This window comes from Loxodonta africana, chromosome 8, assembly GCF_030014295.1.
Source record: "Loxodonta africana isolate mLoxAfr1 chromosome 8, mLoxAfr1.hap2, whole genome shotgun sequence".
Classification (NCBI taxonomy): Eukaryota; Metazoa; Chordata; class Mammalia; order Proboscidea; family Elephantidae; genus Loxodonta; species Loxodonta africana.
Window position 1 is genome coordinate 66,504,979 of NC_087349.1, and position 9,579 is coordinate 66,514,557.

Here is a 9,579-nt window from a genome sequence, read left to right on the forward strand (position 1 = left end):
TGGGGCCTGAGAGGTTATGGGTTTTTAAACAAGCTCCCAGGTGATACCAATGCTGTTGATTTGGGGACCATACTTTAAGAAGCAAGGGTTTAGATGAAATCAAAGTAAGAGAAAACACCTGCATTTCTGAAAATTGATTCAGCTAACAAAAAAAAAAAATTAACAATACTATAACACAATTATAAAAAAGGGACTAGCTTATAACTGGAGCCCTGGTGGCGAGGTGGTTAAGAGCTTTGTTGCTAATCAGAAGGTTGGCAGTTCAAATTCACCAGCCGCTCCTTGGAAACCCTATGGGGCAGCCCTAACTGGTTGTGGCCCGTTAACAACCATGCTGAATACAAATGTTTGCTTCTTACTGTTAGGACTTTTCCTTTTGCTTCTTAAATATTAGGAGACTTAGTTCTTCTTGTAAATATCTGTGAACAGCTCCCACTCACACCTTCATTAACATTATGAGTACTGTATACCTGATGACTGATTCTGGATTTTGGGAAAAACTACGATCCCAGTAAAAGAAGCTTTCTTGGCTCTTTTATCACGCCAAAATACTTGGACAAATAAAAATGTGAAAAGTCATTAACTGTGAAATAATCCTCTAAAGTACCCAGATCTCATTATAATAATGCAGAAAGAAAAGAGTCACATAAAATCCAAATTCTAATATTGAGAAGTACTTAATCTGCCCCAAAGTAAAAGCCCAGTCAAAAAAGACCCATCCTGCACCAAAATACATGTTCAAAAATCGATATTTGCATGCCCAAGACTTGTTTGAAAGACGATTATGGTCTCACAAGTAAATCATAAGAATTTTTAAAATTTTGTAAATGCTGTATTTATATGACAGACAAGAACCACTCTGAAGGAATCATTATGGTTTGGGAAATGATATGCAATTTCAAAATCATCTAAATCATTTCAATTGCCTGTATTTACATTTATATAATGGGTATTTATAATGGTGATTATTTTAGAACTTACCTTGTTTTCAAGGATCTCACATTGGTTTCTATGGGAACCAGAATGGCTCTGAAGAGGAGCATTTTTAAAAAACTATTTCACATTCAGTGAGTGCTAACTGAACTGCAAATTCTGTTTGTCTGTTAGCGGTTTTTAACTCTTAAATTTTAACATGGAAATAAAAGTTGGGCATTTGAGCTTCATAAATCATTTTAAATAATAAAAACTATTTTTGTGAAACATCTGGCGCATTGAAACATTTGAAAAACAAAATAACTAGGTTTAGGAGCTAATAATCTGTTCACTTTATTAAATTCATTAGTGATTAATCTACATTGGCAATGTGCTTGCTCTTCGAAAATTGTGTAAAGAAAAACTTCATCTGGCACATTGTATCCAACACGGTTTCTGTGCGATTGAAATGTCGATACATGTTTTTGTACTTTTGTAAAAATCTCTTAGAAAAGCAGTGTAAAATGTTCTGCATTTAAAAGTTTTCCTCTGCCAACATCTCATCTATCCTGTGCTGTTATTTACCCTGGTATGCGTTGTACTTTACGATGAGTTATGACTTTATACGTGTTCTCACACCAGCTGGAACTTATTTTTACTATTTTTTAAAATAAGCTCATAAGCGTTCGAATTTCAATTTTTCTTTTTCTTGGAATAGATTTCAAGATCATAAAAAGCCCACTATGCAACTTACGTGTTACATTGGTGCAGTTTACTATATTTAATATTTCCCCACATTTCATGTTTTCCCATAAACTTTACTTTTTTAAATTCCCGAGAAAAATGAAGTTCAGTATATTTTTATTTAATTCCCTGTCAAAGTAATTAAAACCCACTAAAAATAAGAGAAGGCTATTTCAGAAACGAGTGCTAAAACTCTAAGTTTTCTCCTACCCAAACTATAAAAGAAGCCGGTGGAAAACACATGGCATCCCATAACCAGCTTATGTAATAGCTACTCCGGTTATTGCTGACATATAATCTGTGTCTTAAATCCAAAAAGTACAGGTTGATGGCAGAGTGCCAGGTGGGTAGAATAAGTACTGGGGTGTTTTTTACCATCCTTCTGATTGGAGGATTTCTCCCTGCTGTCAACGTGGCCCTGGCCTTCGGTCAAGATTGGTAGAGACAAGACAGATGGAGAAGTGGAGCTGTCAGCATCACCGAGATCAAGAGACCATCAGGTAACTCACAGACGTGGTGTATGCTCCAAGAAAAAATTTTTTTTTTCTTTCTTAAAAGTATTTTTCATTCAGGTTTCATTTTACAAAATAAATTAGAAGTTACCATTCTTTGAGAAAAAACCTGAATATAAATAAATGGGAAACAATCAAATTGTTTTGAGAAAATGATAAATTGATTGGCTATTCTATTTTTTTAAAGTTGCCTTTGAAGTGAAGTAGAAACCAACTGAAAAGTAAAAGCAAGCATAATACTTCTTTAGAAAATATTTATCTTGAAAAGTATTGAATCTGAAAGGTGAGAAAATGTGATTATCTAACATAGGGCTACTCAAAGCGGGGTGCACGGACAAGTAATGCCCATCTGAGACAAGGTAAGTACAGAAAGTGAGAGTAAACATTTAGAAACTCAGAGCAGTTTGACATTGTCACTTCATCCAACCATGTGATTTTGTATTGTTCAGAAATCAGTCCATGTCATTTGGGAATTTTTAAAATGTGCCTTTACTACAAATAGTTTGAAATGCATTTATTTAGCATGTATTACTGTAAGCCAGAAAGAGAGAGTGCTAGTTGAACTTTAGAGTATTAAAAATAATATATCTAGTGTGATTCTATCTGAAAACTAGAAAGTGAGGGATTTTTCTCTCTAAAAATCTCTTTCTAGTTCTAGAATATCACTTTATTTTCCTAAGATTACATCAAAGGAGACTGAAGCAGATGTTGTTCTCTCCTTTTGCAAACATAAAAACGAAGATGCAGAGGGCTTAATCAAGATGTCCGATGTTACACAATTACTGACAATATTGCAACCTCGAATTAAGTGAATGGCATTGCACAGACCTTATTTAATATTCTGATGAATAAAGTAGAAACACTGTAGTTTGATTGTGGCCATAAATTGGACATGTTTGCAACTTCATATGGGAGACGGCAGTGCTTTGTCTTAAGATTTCAGAAAGAAATGCATCATGTTGTAGTCGTTTCATGGGTGACTAGTGAAACTACACACAGTACAAATCAGGGCGAAGAACTGGAAGAAATTCAAAAATCGAAAACAAAATTCAACAAAGAGAATGAAGATTAGGGTAAGAATGCATGTTATAGTTTGGCTAAAAAACTGAGAGAGGCAAAAACGTAATTCCTCACTTCTTTGAAAGAAGGTATAAAATCCCAAAAAAGGAAGGGCTTGCTACCTTGGACCATACAGAGGAGAAATAAAATCAAAATAAGAAAGTGAAGGTTTAGACAAAACATCAAGAATTGTTGTTAATTGTCCGGAGTATTAGGTTCCTTGAATGGGCGCCCAGAGGAATCTCTGAGGATACTTAAAACCTCATTGAACAAAGCCATGGACATTGTATTGTAGAGCTGGAGACTTCAGTGGCAAGGGGGATGGACTGGATCAACCGTGAGGTCTTTTCCAGCTCTAATTTCTACTATTCCATAGCTCCATGAAGAATAGTTGCTAAATTGCTTAATCAACCCAGACAAACAAAACTCAACACAAGAATAAAACCCCAGACAAAACAATAAAGTCAGCCAAAATTGAAACACGCCCCTTTCCCCTCCCCCTCAAAAACCCTCTAAATATTGCATCATGTCCCCAAAACAACATATTCAGCCTCTGGCAACCTGCCCAGATGAATAAATTCCAGAGACAGGACCCTTCACTGAGCAAGCCCAACCGACAAGTTGGGAGAGTTCAACTTCTCAGAATTACTTGCAAAGCCTCCCAGCTGATCTTAACACTCGAGCCAAAACCAAACCCATTGCTGAGGAGTCTATTCCGATTTATAGTGACCCTGTAGGATAGAGTAAAAGTGCCCCATAAGGTTTCCAAGGAGCGGCTGATGGACTCGAACTGCCGACCTTTTGGTTAGCAACCGAGCTTTTAACCACTGCACCACCAGGGCTCCCAGTCTAGAGCAGCCTAAAGAAGTGAAAGGGAAAACAAATACATTGAAGAGCCTGGTTTATGGATGAATTAACTCATTTATTAATTTTGCAAATACTTATGGAGCACTTACTATATATTGGGATACATAAGTGAACGAAACAGACAAGAGCTCTGCCCTTGTGGAGCTTACACTCTAGTGGAGAAGCAATAAACAACACAGCATGTTGTATCATCATCAAGAGGTGGTAAGTGCTAAGAAGGGGTAAAGCAAAGTAAGGAAGATGGGCAGTGTGTGGCAGGGGTCACAGGCAAGTGACCACATTTAATAATGCAATCTGGGTTGAACACATAGAGAAGAAGAGACATTTGAGCAAAGATTTGAAGGAAGTGAAGGGAGTTAGCCAAATGGATAATGCAGGAAGAGCATTCCAGGCAGAGAGAACCTGTAGCCCAAAGCTGGAAGGTTGGAGCAAGCCTGGTGTACTTGAGGAATAGGAAGGAGCCCAGTATGGCTAGAGGGGAGTGAATGTGAAGAAGGATATTAACAGATGAGGTCAGGGAGGCCTTGTCATTAGGACCTCTCCTTTTACTCTGTGCAAACTACCCACAACATTTAGAAAGAATCTGATTTACTCAAGAATTAGAGCCTCCTTGGGAAAACTCTCCCACACACATCAGCAGTGTTTCTGTGTGCTCCTTCAAACTGTTCAGGCAATAAGTTTTAACATTATCTGCATCATCTGGTAGCTTGTGGACCCTTACAGTATAAATATGACCTATAGTTACTCCTGCAGTTCCTGGGTGGTGCAAATAGTTAAGCAGTGGCTGCTAACCGAAAGGCTGCAGGTTCAAGTCTACCCAAAGGCACATTGGAAGAAAGATTTGGTGATATACTTCCAAAAAATCAGCATTGAAAACCCTATGGAGCACAGTTCTACTCTGACCCACATGGGGTTGCCCTGAGTTGAAATTTAACTCGATGGCAACTGGTTTTTACTGGATTGTTATTACTACTACTGAGAATGCAGGAGGAACCATAAACACTAGAACTCAGGATATTTGTTTCCCTTTGTTCTTAGGCCAGCAACAAAAATCCAAACAAAATTATATTTTTGATCTTTGATGTTTGTACATGTATGAAATATATATTCTGTCATAGAAATCATACCCCTAAATAACAACAGTTTTATTATGAGTTCATGTTCTATGAAACCTAATCTTTACCAGTAAGTTGATAAATGTTTAAAAGTAACTAGAAGCTTATAAATCAGTTTAGAAGATAGAAAGGGTCTGCTTGTTAGAAGTAAAGACAATAATAAATGAATTACCAGGTGCTTTCAGATATTTGAATAAAATGGCTATAAAATTAAAGGTTAAGTTAGAAAAACACTGTTAATACACATTCATTAATTGAAAAAATGTGTGAAGTGTCTGCTCTGTGCCAGGCATGTTTTCCAGACCCTATGGATACAATAGTGAACAATACACAAGAGCCTGCAATTTAATGTTACTCCACCAAGATTATCCTCAGGTAGTTTGCTAGATCATCCTTGTGTAACTGTAACCAAATGAGGGTTCTTGTCCTGTCTTATTAGCTGGTCAAAATAAGATGGACACCACACCACCAGTTGCAAGGGAAACAGAAAGTGGAAATTTATTGTTTTTGCAAACAAGGAGCAACATGGGGCCTGGCATCCAAAAGACCACATGCTCCCAGCCCCAGGGGAGCTTGGAGCTTTTATGCCCTCCAGCCCCTAGGGGGCGGGATTGGCGCCCAAAATCTGACACCCTGGTCCCTTCCATGTCCATATTTGGAGATCCAGATGCTGAGTCATTTGTAAAGGAAGGGAACTTTCACTTTGCATCCTGGCTTGGGGGGAGCTGTGTGTCAAGAACATCTTCCTCTCCAGGAAAGTTCTGGTCTGGGGTCTATTTCCAGCCAAAGCTCTTTAGGTGCTGCCATGCACCGAGATCTCGGTTGAGCATGCATGGGATTTTGGCAGCAAATTCAAACCACAGTAATGGCCCACGGCCAGGTCAGGCCAAGCTGCAGTTAGAAACCAGGGGTTGGCAGGCTGCATGGGGGAAACTATGGCAGCTTCATAACCATATGAGAGTGAGGTCTTGGGTCCCTGGAATTGTCATCTGCAACCCAGCATCAGGAAAGTATGCTTCATGACCTGTCCCAATCTGATCATCCACTCTTTAAAAATCCTCAAGCAGAGGCTGCATCCCTATAAGCTCAGGAACCTTAGAGGGGAAAAAAGCAGAGCATTTGAGTGGGAGCTGCACTGTCCAATATGGTGGCACTAGCCACATGTGTCTACTGAGTTATGAAAATGTGGCTAGTTCAAACTGAGATATGCTCTAAGTATACTGGAATGCAAAAAATCTTTAAAAATTTTATATTGATGGCATGTTGAAATTGTAATATTTTTAATGTATTAGGCTGAGTAAAATGTATTATTAATTTCTCTTGTTTCTTTTTACTATTTTTATGTGGCTACTAGAAAATTTAAATTTACATATGTGACTCACACTCTGCTAAATTAGATGATCTGTATTTGAGTACCAGATCACCTCAACGCTATTGCTTAATAATGGATGACACTTATTGAGTACATACTCACTAAATGGCAAGTTTACTTCCAAGTGTGTTACATGTGTTAAGACACTTAATCCTCACAATTACCCTGTTAGGAGCCATTTTTCCAGATGAATAATTTCAGGTACAGAAAGATTAAGAAACTTGCCTAAGGGTACAAATCTAGTAAGTGGAAGAACAATGAGGCTTTCAAGACTGTAACTAGCCCAGTCGTTCTCAAATCTGAATGTGCAACAGAATCATTTCCAGGGCTTGTTAAAACACACACTCTGGGCCCCAACTCCAGTGGTTCTGATTCAGTAGATCTGAAGTATACCTGAGAATGTGCATCTAACAAGTATCTAGGTAATGCTCATGCTGATGGTCTGGGGATCACACTTTGAGAACCACTGGTCAAATCAATGTGCTGTACTATCTCCCTACAATCTTGAGTAAGTCACTCAGCCTTTCTGAACTATAGTTTCTTTATCTGAAAGTGTGGTTAGTTCTTTTAATGAAAAGTTTATTGAGATAATTTGCATATCATAAAGTTTATTCTTTTAGAGTGTACAACTCAGTGGGTTTTGTATGGAGTTGTTCAGCCAACACCACTATCTAATTCCAGATCATTTCCGTCACCTCTTCCCCAAAAAACCCCATACCTATTAACAGTCATTTCCCGTTCCTCTCTCCTTCTAGCCCCTAGCAACCACTAATATACTTTCTCTGTCTGTAGATTCTCCTATTCTGGACATTTCATATAAATAAAATCATACAGTATGTGACTTTTTGTATCTCATTTCTTTCATTTAGCATAATGTTTTCAAGGCTCATCCATGCTGTAGCATATATCAGGACTCCGTTCCTCTTTATGGATGAATAATATTCAAATATATAAATATACCACATTTTGTTTATCCATTCATCAGTGGATATTTGGGTTGTTTTCACTTTTCAGCTATCATGAATATTGGTGTACAGGTTTTTTTGTGGGCATGTTTTACTTTCAATTGAGATATAACTAGCAGTGAAATTTCAGGGTTATGTTGTAATTCCATGTTTCAGTTTTTGAAGAACTGCCAAACTTTTTTCCAATGCACTGCACCATTTTACATTCCCACAAGCAATGCATAAGCGTTCCAGTTTTTCTACATCCTTGACAATACTTGTCATTATCTTTTTTATTATAATCATCCTAGTAAGTATGAAGTGGTATCTCATTGTGGTTTTGACTTGTAATTCCTAATGACTAATGAGGAATCCCTGTGTAGTGCAAACAGTTAAGTGTTTGACTACTAGGCAAAAGGTTAGCAGTTGAAACTCACCCAGAGGCCCTTGGAAGACAGGCCTGGTGATCTGCTTCAGAAAGATCACAGCCTTGAAAATCCTATGGAGCAGGTCTACTCTGAATATGGGGTTGTCATGAGTCAGAATTGACTCAAGGGCAACTAACAACAAATGACTAATGCTGTTGAGCATCTTTTCATACGGTTATTGAGCATTTGTATACCTCCTTTGGAGACATGTTTATTCAAATAATATGCCCATTTAAAAATTGAACTATTTGTCTTTTTATTGTTGAGTTGTAGTTCTTTTTTTTTTTTTTAATATCTTGTGGATACAAGTTCCTTATCGGATGTTATGATTTCCAAAAATTTTCTCCCATTCTGTGGGTTGTCTTTTCATTTTCTTGATGATGTCCTTAGAAGCACAGAAGTTTTTAATTTTGATGAAGTCCAATTTATCTAATTGTTTTGTTGTTGTTGCTTATACTTTTGGTATCATGTCTAAGAAAACATGGCCTCATCCAATGTTATCAAGATTTACTCCTATATTTTCTTCTAAGAGTTTGTAGTTTTAGCTTTTACACTTAGGAGTTACATTTTGAGTTAATTTTTATATATGGTGTGAGGTAGGGGTCTAACCTCATTCTTTTGCATGTGAATATCTAGTTGTCCCAGCAGCATTTGTTGATCATAGGATCATTTTAAGAATAAGGTTACAGTGTGTCATAAACTATAAGTTCTATGTAAATGTTAATTGCAATCATTTTTTTTTCCCCTCTTTGAGTGCTTCCCTGATATTCTATCAAAGCTTCACAAATACTATAATTAGAACAAAGCAAATATTCCCTCAGTTAAACCCTAAATCAGTAATGGCTGACTACAATGTAGGCTTTTCTATGTGTACCCCATCATTTAGGGTTATAAAGTACCAAGGTCCCTACCATTACGTCATCCTATATGAATTCTCCCATTCGTAATATAGGATGGGAAACAAAAGGAATGTTCATCAAGTAAGATGTTCTTTTGTAATATTATACCATTTTTGTGCTTATGGAATCCATTCAACTGACATTATAAATAAAATTTTAAATTTGGCCAGTTATTGCCACATGTTTTTATACTATTTGCATAAATAGGCCAGGCCAAAATAAGATTAATGCTAAAAACTAAGCAATAAAAAAAAAAAAAAATTGCAAGTTGTGCTGTGAGGCTGACAGTAATTAGTATGCATTGAAGCTTTCTTTTCATAGGAAGTCAGGTAAATGGAATATTAAACACAATGCTGACATTGTTCAAGTGTTGTGAGAGGGTTGCAGTGGGGATAAAAATGTAGAATTCACAAGGTGTGGTGTCCTATGGCATCCAGAAAAATGAGAACTATAGAGTATATATGACACCCAGACTTGTGACTGGAATATTCAGGCTCCTGGGCAGATTTTTTTTTTTGGGGGGGGGCAGATATAACTCTGTGGCGCCGTAATAGTAAGAAGAAAGTCCAGCGAGCTGTCTCAGCTTAAAAGCATCCCTTTCCTTTATCCTCTGGCTCCAAGGCCATGAAGCCCACTGCTTTCCTTAGTCCATTTCTGATGCTTATATCTAGAGAAAAAAAAAAACTGCTTTTCTTGGTATAAATACTTCTTCTTGTAAATTAACAAA